The sequence below is a fragment of the Pseudophryne corroboree genome, chromosome 4 (genome assembly GCF_028390025.1).
Source record: "Pseudophryne corroboree isolate aPseCor3 chromosome 4, aPseCor3.hap2, whole genome shotgun sequence".
Taxonomy (NCBI): Eukaryota; Metazoa; Chordata; class Amphibia; order Anura; family Myobatrachidae; genus Pseudophryne; species Pseudophryne corroboree.
The window spans coordinates 79,480,248-79,500,309 of NC_086447.1; positions in this window are offsets into that span (position 1 = coordinate 79,480,248).

Consider the following 20,062-nt stretch of genomic DNA (forward strand, 5'->3'; position numbering starts at 1 on the left):
TTTTTTTTTTTTTTTTTTCTGTAATAATGCACTGTATTATTTTATTTCCATTGTAAGACAGTCAATGGAAGGATGCACACAGGTTTCACATAAATCAAAGTACATCTGCAGGAGCGATTCTTTACGCTAAATGCACCCAAACAGCGTGAATGAAATGAGTGTACTGTATTCTGGCGCTACCAACTAAGCAAAACAGTACTGTAGATCTTCAGCGTTTGTGCATTGCACAGGACCTGAATTTCCTCCCTGTGCAGGCCCCCAGGGGGGAAGGGCGATGGGGGTAGGGGGGAGACGATGGAAAATACTGTGCCTTTGAAATGCAATTACATGAGCGTCCGAGTACACTACGGCATACTGTAAACCAACACCAATGGGAAGGAAGTGCCAACCTTATTTTTAATGTGTTCCCGTGACATTCACTTTAACATTTTTTTTTTTCTCTCCAATACAGTACTGTACATCCAATGGAAGGATGCACACAGGTTTCACATAAATCAAAGTACATCTGCAGGAGCGATTCTTTACGCTAAATGCAACCTACAGTACGGTACTGTAAGTGAGCAAAATAGTACCACAGTGGGCGTTTGTGTATTGCACATGACCTGCATTCCCTCCCTGTCTACTGCATGATCTGTGCAGGCTCCCATGGGGGAAGGGCAACAGGCTAGCAGGAGGCGGAGGAAAACACCGTGCTTTACAAATGCGAGCGTCCGAGTCCTCTAAGGCATAAACCAACAGCAATGGGGCGAGGGCCGGGCGCTGTTTGCAGTACTTTCACACATGAAATTAGAAATCTCTCATGAGGCGTCGTGGGCTAGGGGTGAAGGCTCCCACCTCCCTCACTGGGGGTCCAGGGTTCGAGACATGATGTGCTTTCTTTCTTTTTTTTTTTTTTTTTTTTTTCTGTAATAATGCACTGTATTATTTTATTTCCATTGTAAGACAGTCAATGGAAGGATGCACACAGGTTTCACATAAATCAAAGTACATCTGCAGGAGCGATTCTTTACGCTAAATGCACCCAAACAGCGTGAATGAAATGAGTGTATTCTGACGGACTGTGCATCTTCGGTATTTGTGTATAGCATAAGACCTGTGAAGGCTCCCAGGAGGGAAGGGCGTAGGGCAAGACAGTGGAAAATACTGTGGTCAAAGAAAGGGCATATGTAAAACTAAGGGAAACTGTCACAAAGTACAGTAACTACAGTACTGTACGTTGAATGCCTGGAACGCACGACGCCTGAGACGCACGACGTCTGAGACGCACGACGTCTGAGACGCACGACGTCTGGATCGCTCATTGAGCATAATCATGGCAGCTGTACCTGTAGTACCTGTACGTGACCGTCCCTATGCTATGGGTGAGCTGCGTCTCCTCGTTCGCTGGCGGGACAGAACTCTCGCCAGCAACGAGGAGAAAGTAAGGGCATATAGGAGGGCCAGCAGGGATATCCTCCGGACCTACAACCGGAGGAGAACGGTGAGGTCTCTCCAGAGGAGGTGGAGTGACCTCGTGAGGCGGACCCCACGACGCCTGCAGGCCATAAGGGATTGTAAGTACAGTACATTACTGTAGATTACTGTACTTTAAGTTACTGTAGTTACAGGTACAGTACATTATAGCAGGGGCTGCTGTAGCAGCAGGTATCCGGTCTATACAGCACTGTACAGTATTTGTGGTAAACAAATGGTTAAACAAGGACCAAACGTTAACCCGGGTCAAAAGGTCAATTTGTTTTTTTGCGTCGACCTAGATGGTGCGGCTTTTGAAATTGGTTGACACCAGTTACTGTAGGTTGACATGGTCGTTAAGTTGACATGGAAAAAGATCGACATGCGTTTTACAAAAACAATTGTTATTTTTTTAAACTTGTGTATATACAGTAGTTCTTTACAATCCAGGTGGTCTACGATTGTGCAGTGTACAGTATCATGCAGTGTACAGTATATGCAATGTATCACAGTGTATCGTGCTGCGTAATTGCAGCGTGTCATGCAGTGTACATTCAGAATATGGTATTGTGCAGTGAGTGTAATACATAGTGAATCACATCGTGCAGCAGAGCCGGCCTTAGGCATAGGCAAACTACAGTAGGCAAATGCCTAGGGCATTTGCTATGCTTAGGGGCACCAGCAGCTTCTGCTGATTAAAATGATATGCGGCATGCCTATATTTTGCGTGACTGCGGCTGTATCTGTACCTGGCTAGGGCCAGCACTGTCGTGCAGTGTACTGTATACACATGTGGTAATTGCAGTTTTTTGTGTAGTGTACATTGTATCATATTTTGCAGGGAAATGTGCAGTTTGTCATATCACGCAGTCGTGCAGTGCATTGTGTGGTTTAATTGCAGTGTGCCGAAATTTGTGTTTCAGATAGTACAGTGTTCTAAGGGATGTTACTTTGGCAGAAATTATTCTAAGGGATGTTACAGTGGCCTAATGTGTTCTGACGTGCATTACTCTTGCATAAGGTTCATGACTGGCAGATCTCTACTTTGTGACGTAATGTGGATATACTACTGCACTACTGTGACGTACAGTAACGTGAATAAGGTGCTCTACTGTGTGACACAACGTGAATCAAGGACAGTACTGTGACGTGAATACGGTGCTCTACTGTGTGACACAACGTGAATCAAGGACAGTACTGTGACGTGAATAAGGTGCTCTACTGTGTGACACAACGTGAATCAAGGACAGTACTGTGACGTGAATACGGTGCTCTACTGTGTGACACAACGTGAATCAAGGACAGTACTGTGACGTGAATAAACTGCACTACTGTGACATGACGTGAATAAGATGAATTCAGGTGAGTACTGCATCATCTGTCATGAAATCAATTTGTAATGTAATGAACAGTACTGAGATGGTTAAGGGTGGGAGGGCTGCATGCTGATGTGTGTCATAATGTTTATAAGGGCAATGCTTATGTGTGTTACAATGTCTATAAAGGTAGTGTTCTGTCTAATACCCTGGACCTACTGTACTGTAGCGATACTGTAAGTGTACTGTACAGTATGTCACATTTAGAAATGTGCCCCTTAAGTTTTGAAGACAGTACAGTACACTATGCCCTCCTGAGTGATTAGGTGCAGGGTACTAGAATGAACAATTCCATTTATTGTGATGTCATAAAGATGCTGTCAATGTTGAATTTCATTGGCTGTACAGTATGCTGCCATTATACTGTATATATATTTTTACAGGGCTGGTAGCACGACGTCACAGGAGGCGGGACAGGCGCCGCCAAGCTGGTAAGTATTGTCAAATACAGTAGTGTACAGTACATAGTGATTTCTATAGTCCCAACCCCCTGTCCTGACCATCACAGATAACTCGCTGCAATCCGTTAATGTTAAGAATGTCTGTTTACAAAACTAAATGTAAATATTAAACACAAAGTATAAATAACATTGTAGATAGCTGAATACCCGTGCTTCGCTACGGGATGAGGATGGTAAATTCCAGTGATAGTTGTTTGTTAATTTACGTTTGTTGGCGATCTACTGTAGTATATACCGTAGTACTGTATACTTTAAGCATACTGTATCTTGCTTCTCTGATGCAGATTGTTTATTGGCCGGACCCCTTTTTGGTCCTGGATACTGTGCAGTACATGTTTCAAATTGACAGCTTCACTTACAGTACTGTTATTTTTTTTCCCACAGTACCACCACCACCACCACCTGCTGCGCTGCCAGGTATTGTGTAACGAGAATTCTGGTGCTACTGTCATCGTTGTTACACTACTGTACATGTGTCTTGGATACTGTGCAGTACATGTTTCAAATTGACAGCTTCACTTACAGTACTGTTATTTTTTTTCCCACAGTACCACCACCACCACCACCTGCTGCGCTGCCAGGTATTGTGTAACGAGAATTCTGGTGCTACTGTCATCGTTGTTACACTACTGTACATGTGTCTTGGATACTGTGCAGTACATGTTTCAAATTGACAGCTTCACTTACAGTACTGTTATTTTTTTTCCCACAGTACCACCACCACCACCACCTGCTGCGCTGCCAGGTATTGTGTAACGAGAATTCTGGTGCTACTGTCATCGTTGTTACACTACTGTACATGTGTCTTGGATACTGTGCAGTACATGTTTCAAATTGACAGCTTCACTTACAGTACTGTTATTTTTTTTCCCACAGTACCACCACCACCACCACCTGCTGCGCTGCCAGGTATTGTGTAACGAGAATTCTGGTGCTACTGTCATCGTTGTTACACTACTGTACATGTGTCCTGGATACTGTGCAGTACATGTTTCCAATTGACCGCTTCACTTACAGTACTGTTATTTTTTTTCCCACAGTACCACCACCACCACCACCACCACCTGCTGCACTGCCAGGTATTGTGTAACGAGAATTCTGGTGCTACTGTCATCGTTGTTACACTACTGTACATGTGTCCTGGATACTGTGCAGTACATGTTTCCAATTGACAGCTTCACTTACAGTACTGTTATTTTTTTTCCCACAGTACCACCACCACCACCACCACCACCTGCTGCGCTGCCAGGTATTGTGTAACGAGAATTCTGGTGCTACTGTCATCGTTGTTACACTACTGTACATGTGTCCTGGATACTGTACAGTACATGTTTCCAATTGACAGCTTCACTTACAGTACTGTTATTTTTTTTCCCACAGTACCACCACCACCACCACCACCACCTGCTGCGCTGCCAGGTATTGTGTAACGAGAATTCTGGTGCTACTGTCATCTGTCACTGTGAAATGTATGCCATATTGTATCTCACTACATATCCGAGCGCTGCCACGTGCTGGGAGTTCACGGTCGGCGGCCATTTTGTCAGGTTGCTAAGCGATCCAGCTCGGTATACCGTAATGTGCATACAGTAGACCTCGCTTATCCCAATGTAATTGAGCTAGGGGATTGTGACGCTCCTTCAGCATTGCCCCCTGAACTGTGAAATGTATGCCATATTGTATCTCACTACATATCCGAGCGCTGCCACGTGCTGGGAGTTCACGGTCGGCGGCCATTTTGTCAGGTTGCTAAGCGATCCAGCTCGGTATACCGTAATGTGCATACAGTAGACCTCGCTTATCCCAATGTAATTGAGCTAGGGGATTGTGACGCTCCTTCAGCATTGCCCCCTGAACTGTGAAATGTATGCCATATTGTATCTCACTACATATCCGAGCGCTGCCACGTGCTGGGAGTTCACGGTCGGCGGCCATTTTGTCAGGTTGCTAAGCGATCCAGCTCGGTATACCGTAATGTGCATACAGTAGACCTCGCTTATCCCAATGTAATTGAGCTAGGGGATTGTGACGCTCCTTCAGCATTGCCCCCTGAACTGTGAAATGTATGCCATACTGTATCTCACTACATATCCGAGCGCTGCCACGTGCTGGGGGTTCACGGTCGGTGGCCATTTTTTGTGTGCATAGAACTCGCTTATCCACATAGGCCCCTGTGTTTTTAACTACTATATTGAGATGCACATTTCTAGGCCTACAGTATTTAATATACAGTAAGCAGCATTGTTGTTAGGCAATAATTGAAGAATTTACATACAGTACTGACATGTACTGTATGTAATGCTTGTACATCATGTCAGTCGACCCTTATGCTGTACACTACTGTAAGTCTCACAGGGCCCATGCACTTCCAAGGAGGGTTATTTACTGTACTGTATCTGTTTCATACAGGAAACTAATTGCAGTCCATAACACTGAAGTTGTATTTTCAGTACTGTACAGTATACAATACTTAAATTTGAACATCAGGTACTGGATAGTAAACATGTACAGTATTAACTTCTATCATAAAACTCTTATGCATTTTCAGATGTGTAAATTTTAGACTACAGTATTCACAAATGTTTTCTCTCCATACAGGAATTATAGTTGGACAACATGCCAGTAACTATCAACAAAACGATGAGCAAGATAATCGCCAACATGAAAAAAGAAAATAAAACCATCAAAGAGATCCATGCATGGCTCAAGGAAAGTGGCATTATAGTCACTTTAGAAACGGTGCGCTATCATGCATTCGAGAGAACAACGCCCAGATTTGTATTTCCTACAAAATGCACATGGTACGTACTGTACACTACTGTAATGTTTAAATGACTTGCTTTATACCATAAACAATTTTTTTGAAATAAAATTAAAACTTCATCAATTGTAACTGTGATTGTGCTGTTCATGAATTCATATTTTTCATACTGTATTGTACTGTAGGAGAGTGCAACAAATTGTGGAGGAACTAACTCGTGAGGATGATGAGCGTACTGCTCTGCAAATAAAACGAATTCTCCATTCCAAGTATGACCTGGACATATCGGCCACCAGCATCAGAAGGATGCGACGGAAAATGGGATGGACCTTTGGCGCAACAAGGTAAAATACTGAAAGCAGTATAAACCATACAGTAAATGCACTGTTAATAATCCCTTGATACGTGATATAATAATGCCATAAATCATTATACAGAGTGTGTACTTTATACTATATACAGTATGTGTGTGTGTATATACTGTATATACAGTATTCTATCCCAAAAGAGATACCTACTGTATAGGCACTCAGAGACAGCAATGAAGCATTGCCGGCTTATTGTGATGATTACATACTGTATACTGTGTGTGTGTGTTTGTGTGTATGTACAGTATGTATATATATATTACTCTGTATGTAACTTAATGTACTGTATGTACAGTTTAATGTATACAGTAGGTATATAATACAGTATACTGCACATACAGTCTACTGTATATACAGTAATCTGTAAATCTGTAATTTCATAACTGTATCTGATTTCATTATTTTTGGCTCTTCACAGGATATCTCCAATGATAAGAGATGTGAATAAAGAAAAGAGAGTGGAACAGGCACGGCGATGGATTGAGAGTGGTGAAACATTTGATGATGTCATTTTCACAGATGAATCGTCTGTTGCCCTTGAGCGGTTCTCCAGAATGTCATTCAGGAAACGTAACCATATCTCTTTAAAACCACGCCCAAAGCATCCATTGAAAATCCATGTATGGGGAGGCATATCACGATTAGGAGCTGGTCCCCTATTATTTTTCGAAGGTACAGTACAGTACTATACTTTATTCTGTGCCTGTGTTCTGTAAAAATACATGTTGTACTGTAGAGTACGTGTAACTGCACAATAAAAGGAGTTGCTTATTAATGAACAACATTTTTTGATTTCTGTAGGAATCATGGATAAGAAATATTTCCAAGAAACAATAGTAGAGAAATGTATGGTGCCATTTGTGAATAAATATTACCCAACTCACCATAGGATATTCCAAGACAATGATCCTAAACACTCCGCCTCAGCCAAATTTATGGAAGAGAAAGGTATGAATTGGGAACGCACACCACCAGAGTGAGTATTCTTTCAACAGTGTACAAGTAAAATTTTGGATAGCACTCTAGTACTGTAAAAAAAATTTTGTTTAATAAACAGTACAATATTGTATGTTTAATTTTCTCTATTTACTGTAATGTACTGTAATTAATTTTTTCTATACGCTTTTTTTTTTTTTTTAATTAGATCACCAGACATGAACCCAATCGAATTAGTGTGGGCTCAATTGAAGAGGTACGTTAGGAGTGTTGCAAAGCCAACAACAAAACAGCAACTGGTGGATGGGATAAAGAAATTTTGGCTAGAAGTACTCACACCTGAACATTGTAATAATTATATAAATCACCTGTATAAAGTATTACCTGTTGTAGTTGAAAGAAATGGTCAAGCCACAAATATGTAGTTCTGTATTTTCTGTTTAAAATTTTAAATTGGTGCATTATTAAAAAAAATGATAAAATTGCCTTTGTCTGATTATTGCATAAACTAATGTAGAATATTATACAGTAGTAATGTTATTGATGTGTACTGTATGAACAGTTATTTTCAGTTTTATAAGTCCTGAATAAGAGTACTGTACATTTTGATCAGTGCAGTACATGGAATCGGATGTTGTAATACTTTATTTTTACATTAATATTGATGTTTTTCCAATAAATATTCAATTTTACAGTATGGTACGGTACAGTACATGAGGGTACCTGTACAGTATGATACGTCATTATGGGGGAGAAATACTGTATCCACTAAATGTACAGTAAAATGTTTTTTTCTTATTACAAACACACAAATGCATCTCAGATGGAAATATGCTATACACAGCAGACAGCTTATGGTGACAGAACTTCCCTACTGTATCCCCACCCATAGTCGTGGTATATTTTAGATTGCCTAATGAGACACTCCTGCAGCATTGCCAATGATTCATGTAAAACCTGTGTGCAAACAGTATCTGTATTGAATGCAAAGTACAGTAAGAGTACAGTATACAGTATTATCAGAGCCAAACCTGACCAACATGATGCCCTAGGCTAGATTTTGGCTGATGCCCTCTTGCACAGATGCTACGTAGTTCCGCCTCTAACCCTGCACCCCTTTCCCAGCACCATCACCCATTTTGGCGCTCCTACCCCCTATAATCTAAATAAGAACAATGTGCACATTTAGTGCCAGCCCAAAACAGTGTACAGTATGTTCTTGCTGGGAAGGGGCATGGTAACACAATAATACCCGAAGATGAAATGACACAACACAGTACTGCAACTTTATTCACATTATATCATGCAGTGGTGTCTCTTATTCTCATGACATCATATCATAGTACCACATTACTCCTAACAGTAATGCCCCTTATTCACATTACACCCCACCACATTCATCTTTATTTACATTAGACCACAGGTTCTCAAACTCAGTCCTCAGGACCCCACACAGTGCAGGTTTTGCAGGTCTCACAGAATCACAAGTGAAAAAATTAGCTCCACCTACTGTATGGACCTTCTAAAATGTGTCAGTTAGTAATGAATACATCTGTGCACTTGCTGGTTTACCTGCAAAACATGCACTGTGTGGGGTCCTGAGGACCAAGTTTGAGAACCACTGCATTAGACCATGCAGTAGTGCCCTTTCCTTATGTTACACCAGAAAATATTGTAGTACACCTTATACACATACAGTACAGTAATGCCACACATTAGTAATGCATTTCATATTTAAATTTTCTGATTTAATTTCATAGAGCCGCAGTCACTCACAGAATATAGGCATGTACTGTAGCATCTCATTTTATTCTGCAGAAGCTGATTATTCCCGTTTGGCTAGTTTGCCGCCTCTGTACAGTACAGTATATCACAATAGAAAAAAGTTATAGTGTCAGTGAAAAAAGCACCTCATGACAGATACTGTACACAAGCTCATGTCTAAATACTGTATACTGTAAGCAGTGACATTAAGGGGTACAGTACTGTATATGCAATTGCAGTCGAATTCCGGAAGGAATACGGAAAAAATGGACACGGGATCCCCCATCTTTTTAGAACCAGCACCGGGCTCTGCGCCTGGTCCTGGTGCAAAAAATAAGGGGGACAAAAAAAGCGTAGGGGTTCCCCATATTTTTTGAATCAGCACTGGGCTCCACTAGCTGGACAGATAATGCACAGCCGGGGGAGACTTTTATACAGGTCCCTGCGGCCATGGAATTAAATACCCAACTAGTCACACCTGGCCGGAGTACCCTGGAGGAGTGGGGGCCCCTTAAATCAAGGGGACCCCCCTCCAGCCACTCGATTATCTCTATCACCCCTGTGTATTGTAGCTAGGGGATTGTGACGCTCCTTCAGCATTGCCCCGTAGCCTGCAAAATCTGTGCTGTTATTTGCTCCATAGCTGAGTGCCTCCTAGGAGCTACTGTAGGAGTCACAGGCGGTAGCCATTTCAATTGAGTCTGCCCTGCTATAGAATTGTACAGGTATGTGTACATTACCGTACGGTGCATAGAACCTTTACAGTAGAAACTCTCCTGCAGCTTTGGCCTGCTTTACTGTATGTACTGTAAAACTTGTGTTTTGTCAGTTTGCTATGCGACCGAGCCCGGTGTAACGTACTGTACAGTACTGTAATGTGCATAGACCTCGCTTACAGTATCTCTGTGTATTTTGGCTAGGGGATTGTGACGCTCCTTCAGCATCGCCCCGTAGCCTGCACAGCTTATGCCATTTCTCATTCCATACCCAACTGCTGCCTGCCACGAGGTGGGGGTTCAGAAGGTGGGGGTTCATGGGTAGTGGTCGTTTTGACAGTGTGCTATGCGATTGAGTCCGGTGTACCGTAATACTGTATGCAATCCTACAGTAGCTTATCCCTCCCCTGTGTATTTTGGCTAGGGGATTGTGACGCTCCTTCAGCATAGCCCCATAACCTGCACAAGGGTTCAGGGGCGGCGGCCATTTTGCCAGTGTGCTACAGTATGTCATCGAGTCCGGTGTACCATAATATGCATACTGTGTATTTTAGCTAGGGGATTGTGACGCTCATTCAGCATTGCCCCATAGTCTGTACAATCTGGACTATTACTTGCTCCGTAGCCTAGGGCCTCTGTGGGGCAAGGAGTCATAGGTGGTAGCCATTTCTATTCAGTCTGCCCAGCTACAGAATTGTATGTGTACTGTGTACGGAGCATAGTACCTTAACCTGCATAGAACCTGCAGATTATGGTACACCGGACTCGATCGCATAGAACCGCTCATGCAGCTACTGTATGCCCTGGTTTGCAGTATGTGAATAAAAAAAATAATAAAGTGTCTGAAAAAAACTACAGTAACATGCATTCGTACAGTACTTAAGGAATCGAACCCTGGACTCTGAGTATAGGAAGCGAAACACTTCACCACTTCGCCGCAGACAAATGTATAAATCCGTTGGTTTTGATTATGCTGTAATGGCTACGGGATTAGGACGATAACACTGTAGAAAATTCCTAATCTTGAGAGGCAATAGTGAACTTGTAACACACATCCATTTGCGACAGTGTACACTACTGGTTTTACAGTACTGTGTTTTGTCTGCGGGACTTGCACGCTCACATACAGTATTCATAAAGTATTGTAGATGGATCATATACTGTATGCTGTACTACTGTATTTGCGTCGGTGTCGTACTGTATATACTGTACAGTACTGTATTAAATAATGCAGCGTAATGAGTACAGTATTTGCTGTATGCAGCGTAATGAGACGCCTTAGTAAAGTAGTCCTTATTATGTATGTCAGTATTGTATTTTACGGGAGACCACACGCATGCGCAGTGGTGATTGTAAAAAGCGACATCTGGTGGCTGATCGCAGGTATTACACGTAAAGGTAACGCCAAACGTCAAATGTCTGTCTCCGTGCGATTAGATAGCCTCTCTGTGGCTAGGCGCGCCTCGCTACGCCACAGTACGCTGCGTATGGTCGAACGGGACAACCGCCGCGGCCACTCAAGATAATGGTGGCTACATCTGTATACAGTAGTTCTTTACAATCCACGTGGTCTACGATTGTGCAGTGTACAGTATCATGCAGTGTACAGTATATGCAATGTATCACAGTGTATCGTGCTGCGTAATTGCAGCGTGTCATGCAGTGTACATTCAGTATATGGTATTGTGCAGTGAGTGTAATGCATAGTGAATCACATCGTGCAGCAGAGCCGGCCTTAGGCATAGGCAAACTACAGTAGGCAAATGCCTAGGGCATTTGCTATGCTTAGGGGCACCAGCAGCTTCTGCTGATTAAAATGATATGCGGCATGCCTATATTTTGCGTGACTGCGGCTGTATCTGTATCTGGCTAGGGCCAGCACTGTCGTGCAGTGTACTGTATACACATGTGGTAATTGCAGTTTTTTGTGTAGTGTACATTGTATCATATTTTGCAGGGAAATGTGCAGTTTGTCATATCACGCAGTGCATACACTATGCAGTCGTGCAGTGCATTGTGTGGTTTAATTGCAGTGTGTCGTGCAGTGTGCAGAAATTTGTGTTTCAGATAGTACAGTGTTCTAAGGGATGTTACTTTGGCAGAAATTATTCTAAGGGATGTTACAGTGGCCTAATGTGTTCTGACGTGCATTACTCTTGCATAATGTGTTATAAGGTTCATGACTGTGGCAGATCTCTACTTTGTGACGTAATGTGGATATACTACTGCACTACTGTGACGTACAGTACAGTAACGTGAATAAGGTGCTCTACTGTGTGACACAACGTGAATCAAGGACAGTACTGTGACGTGAATACGGTGCTCTACTGTGTGACACAACGTGAATCAAGGACAGTACTGTGACGTGAATACGGTGCTCTACTGTGTGACACAACGTGAATCAAGGACAGTACTGTGACGTGAATAAACTGCACTACTGTGACATGACGTGAATAAGATGAATTCAGGTGAGTACTGCATCATCTGTCATGAAATCAATTTGTAATGTAATGAACAGTACTGAGATGGTTAAGGGTGGGAGGGCTGCATGCTGATGTGTGTCATAATGTTTATAAGGGCAATGCTTATGTGTGTTACAATGTCTATAAAGGTAGTGTTCTGTCTAATACCCTGGACCTACTGTACTGTAGCGATACTGTAAGTGTACTGTACTGTATGTCACATTTAGAAATGTGCCCCTTAAGTTTTGAAGACAGTACAGTACACTATGCCCTCCTGAGTGATTAGGTGCAGGGTACTAGAATGAACAATTCCATTTATTGTGATGTCATAAAGATGCTGTCAATGTTGAATTTCATTGGCTGTACAGTATGCTGCCATTATACTGTGTATATATATATTTTTACAGGGCTGGTAGCACGACGTCACAGGAGGCGGGACAGGCGCCGCCAAGCTGGTAAGTATTGTCAAATACAGTAGTGTACAGTACATAGTGATTTCTATAGTCCCAACCCCCTGTCCTGACCATCACAGATAACTCGCTGCAATCCGTTAATGTTAAGAATGTCTGTTTACAAAACTAAATGTAAATATTAAACACAAAGTATAAATAACATTGTAGATAGCTGAATACCCGTGCTTCGCTACGGGATGAGGATGGTCAATTCCAGTGATAGTTGTTTGTTAATTTACGTTTGTTGGCGATCTAGTATATAGTACTGTATACTTTAAGCATACTGTATCTTGCTTCTCTGATGCAGTTGTTTATTGGCCGGACCCCTTTTTGGTCCTGGATACTGTACAGTACATGTTTCAAATTGACAGCTTCACTTACAGTACTGTTATTTTTTTTCCCACAGTACCACCACCACCACCACCACCACCACCACCACCTGCTGCGCTGCCAGGTATTGTGTAACGAGAATTCTGGTGCTACTGTCATCGTTGTTACACTACTGTACATGTGTCCTGGATACTGTACAGTACATGTTTCCAATTGACAGCTTCACTTACAGTACTGTTATTTTTTTTCCCACAGTACCAACAACACCACCACCACCACCACCACCACCACCACCTGCTGCGCTGCCAGGTATTGTGTAACGAGAATTCTGGTGTGACTGTCATCGTTACACTACTGTACATGTGTCCTGGATACTGTACAGTACATGTTTCCAATTGACAGCTTCACTTACAGTACTGTTATTTTTTTTCCCACAGTACCAACAACACCACCACCACCACCACCTGCTGCGCTGCCAGGTATTGTGTAACGAGAATTCTGGTGCTACTGTCATCGTTGTTACACTACTGTACATGTGTCCTGGATACTGTACAGTACAGGTTTCCAATTGACAGCTTCACTTACAGTACTGTTATTTTTTTTCCCACAGTACCAACAACACCACCACCACCACCACCACCACCACAACCTGCTGCGCTGCCAGGTATTGTGTAACGAGAATTCTGGTGTGACTGTCATCGTTACACTACTGTACATGTGTCCTGGATACTGTACAGTACATGTTTCCAATTGACAGCTTCACTTACAGTACTGTTATTTTTTTTCCCACAGTACCAACAACACCACCACCACCACCACCACCACCTGCTGCGCTGCCAGGTATTGTGTAACGAGAATTCTGGTGCTACTGTCATCGTTGTTACACTACTGTACATGTGTCCTGGATACTGTACAGTACAGGTTTCCAATTGACAGCTTCACTTACAGTACTGTTATTTTTTTTCCCACAGTACCAACAACACCACCACCACCTGCTGCGCTGCCAGGTATTGTGTAACGAGAATTCTGGTGTGACTGTCATCGTTACACTACTGTACATGTGTCCTGGATACTGTACAGTACATGTTTCCAATTGACAGCTTCACTTACAGTACTGTTATTTTTTTTCCCACAGTACCAACACCACCACCACCACCTGCTGCGCTGCCAGGTATTGTGTAACGAGAATTCTGGTGTGACTGTCATCGTTACACTACTGTACATGTGTCCTGGATACTGTACAGTACATGTTTCCAATTGACAGCTTCACTTACAGTACTGTTATTTTTTTTCCCACAGTACCAACAACACCACCACCACCACCACCACCACCTGCTGCGCTGCCAGGTATTGTGTAACGAGAATTCTGGTGTGACTGTCATCGTTACACTACTGTACATGTGTCCTGGATACTGTACAGTACATGTTTCCAATTGACAGCTTCACTTACAGTACTGTTATTTTTTTTCCCACAGTACCAACAACACCACCACCACCACCACCACCACCACCACCTGCTGCGCTGCCAGGTATTGTGTAACGAGAATTCTGGTGTGACTGTCATCGTTACACTACTGTACATGTGTCCTGGATACTGTACAGTACATGTTTCCAATTGACAGCTTCACTTACAGTACTGTTATTTTTTTTCCCACAGTACCAACAACACCACCACCACCACCACCACCACCACCTGCTGCGCTGCCAGGTATTGTGTAACGAGAATTCTGGTGTGACTGTCATCGTTACACTACTGTACATGTGTCCTGGATACTGTACAGTACATGTTTCCAATTGACAGCTTCACTTACAGTACTGTTATTTTTTTTCCCACAGTACCAACAACACCACCACCACCACCACCACCACCACCTGCTGCGCTGCCAGGTATTGTGTAACGAGAATTCTGGTGCTACTGTCATCGTTGTTACACTACTGTACATGTGTCCTGGATACTGTACAGTACATGTTTCCAATTGACAGCTTCACTTACAGTACTGTTATTTTTTTTCCCACAGTACCAACACCACCACCACCACCACCACCGCCGACACCATCCGAGAGCTCCGGAAGTGGTAATAATTACTTTTTGTTACAGACACACTAGTTTCCTACAGTATTACTGTAATTTTTGTATTTTACAATACTTGTCATCTTTTACACACAGACCGCCTCGTAATTGATACAGAGGCGGAGGAGGAGCTCATTTACATTGAGTCGGGGGAGGAAGAGGAGCCAGATTATAGTAAGTACAGTAGGATTTTCTCAAGCCCATTCTTAAAAGTATTGACCAAGTCCACTTTTATTACTTTTCAGGCAGGGAATTCCAAACATGTACTGTACAGTATTTCCCTCACTGTGAAGACCCCTTTTCGCCTCTGTGCGAAATCGCCTCTACTTCAACAAGAGTTACTGTGCACGTGTCCTCTGTGTCCATCTTATCAAAAACAGTTCCTGTGTATTGTCCCCTTACTGTATACAGTATATTTGTAAAGGTTAATCATGTCCCCTCTTAATCTCCTCTTTTCCAATGTAAACATGCCTAGCCTGCCTTTCCTTGTATTCCATCTTCTCAATCCACTTCATCACTTTGGTCGCCCGCCTCTAAACCTTTTGTAGTTCCACGATATCCATTTTGTATTATGGTGCCCAAAATTGTGCATCCTACCCACCCTCCACTAGCCTAACCCTCCAATCATACTCTGAATCCACACTCTGCATTCTGAATGTCGGGATCCAGACAGCAGGTCTTTTAAATACAGTACTGTATGTCCCCTACCGCTGGACAGTCATTCTGCTCCTACTGTATTATGAATATATCTCTGCCTCCTGTAGCACTGTACTACTGTGCAATTTTGTAGTAACTGTACTCTACTGTATTTTGTTTATAATATTTTTTTATTTTCAACTCAGTAATTATTGACAGTGAGGATGAGGATGAAAAACCCTCTCCCCAACTTGGTAAGTAAACTGCAGTATTGTACTGTACTGTACATTGTGTTAAACCAATGGGTTGGGTTTGCGTGACCAGCAGTCAGGATTCTAGCGGTCAGGTGACCGACAGTGGCATCCTGATTGCAGCAATCCCAACAGGGTGAGGTACGGTATCCTAACCCTCCTCCACTACCCCCTGATTCTGGCCTCGACATTCTCGTCTCTGTGTGCGAAATCTACTCTCCTCCTCCAATTCCTGACTGAATTTTTGCTTTACTGTATTCAACACAGAATACAAAAGTATATTTCATGGAATTTTTGCTTTCACAGGCCCTACACTGTCACAGGCGGTGGCGGAGGAGGAGGACCAGGACTCTATGTCCATCACCTCACTGCACCCATTAAGTAAGTCCAGTCCGGTACATCTTGCCTCTGTAGAGCCAGTTTGAGCAAGGAGAGATTGATTGCTTCTTTTTTTGGTGGGGGCCCAAACCAACCAGTCATTTCAGCCACAGTCGTGTGGCAGACCCTGTTTATATAACATAAGGGTGGTTGGGAGGGCCCAATCACAATTCCATCTTGCACCTCTTTTTTTATTTATTTATCTTTGCATCATGTGATGTTTGGGGAAAATTGTTATAAGTGACATCCTGTCTGCCACTGCACTGCCACTCCTAAATGAGCCAGGTGTTTGTGCCGGCCACTTGGGTCGCTTAGCTTAGTCATCCAGTGACCTCGGTGAAAATTTTAGGACTACAAATAATATTATGAGGTGTTCAGAATAGACTGGAAATGAGTGGAAATTATGGTCATTGAGGTTAATAACACTATACAGTAGGATCAAAAATACCCCCAAATTCTACGATTTAAGCTGTTTTTGAAAAAAAGCACCAGGATCCAAAACAAGTCCGAATCCAAAAGCAAAACACAAAACCCGAAAAATTTCCGGTGCACATCTCTAGTTTTAATAAAGTCCAGGAGGGAAACATTCTCCTAATGAAGACACTGCAAGCAATAGGACACGAGGATGTGCACGGAGACTGGAGGGGGGCGAGGTTCAGGGGGAATTTTAAGAAAAATTACTTCACAGAAAGTGCAGTGGACAAGTGGAATAGCCTCCCATCAGAGGTGATAGAGCCTAAAACAGTAGAGCTACAGTATTTAAACATGCATGGAAGAGACATACATAAGGATATCCTTACAAAGAAATAAGGATCAAATAAGGTTTGATGTAAAAAAAAGGTTAAAAAAAAGAGGCAGATTAGATGGCCAAAGTGGTTCTTACAGTATTTGTCATCAAATTCTATGTTTCTGTATGCAGACCCTCCAACATGACCCGCCGCACTGCTCTGTTTCTAGACTTCCCTCTTAATTTATGATTTCCATCACCTGTGTTGAACTAGTTACTGTATATGATAAGAAAGCTGTTTCTTCACAGGTGATGGCAATAATAAATTAAGAGGGAAGTCCAGAACCAGAGCATTTTGTACCTAGTGGGGCGGGTCATGTTGGAGGGTATGTGTATTTCCTGGAATGAACCTTTTTTTTTTCACATTAATGTTTTTTTTCACAGGCCCTACACTGGAACAGGCCATGGAGGAGGAGGAGGATGATGATGATGATGCTGCTGCATTTAGTGGTAAGAATTATTACTGACATTGATCTAATGCCATCAGAGTAGCACTTTTCATCAGATTTTTCTGGCAAATGCGTAGAAATCTGATGAAAATTGTTTTTGTTTGAACTGGTGATATTGCCCATACAGTAGCAACCGATCACATCCCACATTAACATTTACAGTATCTAGTTACACTTACAGACGATAATACAGTACAGTAGGTAATATTTGATTGGTTGCTACTGTATGGACAACATCCTGTTCTAAAAAAAACACCCATCTTACTCAATTTCTCTCTCTCTCTCTCACCCCTTGTCACTGTCTCTCCATTCATCTCTCTAGATACTGTCAGTGATGAATTTCCCATTAGGCACGAGAGGCACGTACTGTACCTAGTGGCGGCATCTGTTTGGGGGCCTCAGTTGGATGCTTACAGTATGCTAATACTGTCATCCCAAAAATAACACTACAGTAACTGCTAAATATTTTAAGTGTACTGTACAATATGCACATACAGTACTGTACAGTATACATAATTCAAAAGAAAAAAGAGTTGCTACCTTATTCTAGTCATAATCACCGGCATACGGGTCACTCACAAATTTTCTGATGGTCTCGGTGGGGTCCCTTGGAATCACCATGCCTGTCACAAGCATACCTTTTTTTACCCACCTGACACTGGGCCTGGACACTAGTGTACTATTACTATACTTTTTACTGTATACTGTATCTTATAATATTCTTCTCTTTTACCCACAGACGACGAGCCAGAATACATTTTTGGTAAATATACTGTACAGTAGCAATAGTTGGTACTGTAATTACAGTATTTTTTTTCTCCAACATTATTTTAAGTCAAACTGATATGACTAACTGTATTTTATCTTTTTACAGTCCGTCGCCAACCAGTGGAGGAGACACCTGGTAATAAAATATAAATACATAATGCACTGTACTGTATTCTAACTTACTGTAACATGTATAACACTGAGCTGATCATCTTCACACCCTCTGACATAACCTTACAGTACATACTGTACTTTCTCTCTTTTTTCACCCTCTTCACTCCACAAATGCATGCTGCCTTTCCTGACTACTGATATAATAGTGTGCAGAGCGTAGCGAGGCACCGTGCCCACCGCATGGCGAGCGAAGCAAGCATAACGAGAATAAGAGACACTATTGCATGATATGTTGTGAATAAAGTTGCAGTACTGTGTGGCGTCATTTCAGATTGGGGAATTACTGTGTGTCCATGCCCCTTCCCAGCAAGAACATGCACCGTTTTGGGATGCACACCGAATGTGCACACTGTTGCTATTTTAAACATACAGTACTGTAGGTTGGAGGAGCACCAAAATGAGGACTGCTATGGTTGAGGGGTGATGGTGCTGGGAAAGGGGTACAGGATCAGAGGCGGAAATAGCGTCTGTGCAAGGGGGCAGCATCCAAAAACTTGACTAGGGAATCATATTATTTATGGCTGGCTCTGAGTACAGTCCACTATTATTGATAGTACTCCCTACAACACCACCTACAGTACTGTAACCCTCTTTTTTCTGAAGCGGTCATGAAATGTCATGACTGCTAATACATACAGTAAATGTCTACAGTATTTGTACTGTGGTGTTTTATTCCTTTGACAATTTGTTTATGACCTATTGAAGCTAAACTCTTGTACAGTACTTTATATTTTGAATACCAGCAATACAGTATAATACTGTACCTACAGTATACAGTAATAATTGTATAGTATTTGAATGTGACTAAATGTTTTTTTTTCTCCAATATAGTGCCAATGATTTATGGGGGCCCCAGACAGGGGCAAGATAGGTGGGCTGGCCCAGAAGCGGGCAGGCAGCAGCCCACTTATACAAGAGGTAAACTAAAGCAATGTTTAAATTACCTCGACAGCATACAGTAGTGTTTGATTTACTGTACTGACAATACAGTACTGTACATTGTAAATAACAAGATTGTCTAATATAGAGTAAAGTACTGTATTGCCATTACTACACTGTAAAGTATTCAGTATTTGTTTTGTAATACTGTCCTTTTTTTCCCACAGAACAGTTGCAGCGTGCCGTTCTGCTCCTGCGGGTGGTGGTCCACCTCTTAGTGGACCACTTTTTTAATTTGTTATTAAGATCATTTAAAAATTTTTTTTTTTTTTTAATAAATGTTTGTTATTGTACTCCATTGTATAGTATCTTTTTCTACTGTATAAGATAGGCATACTGTACACCATACAATTATCTGGCAGATAATCTGCAAGATCTGGCTGTTTGTAATGAAATTCTCTCGTAATTTAGCTGTGGTGTACCTCCTGAGTGTGCTGGCGTGCTTTCTGTCCAGTTTGGGGTGATTTGGAGCAAGTTTGGTCGGCCATCTGGCCGACATGTGCTGTCGACTGTTTGGCAAACATGTGTTTT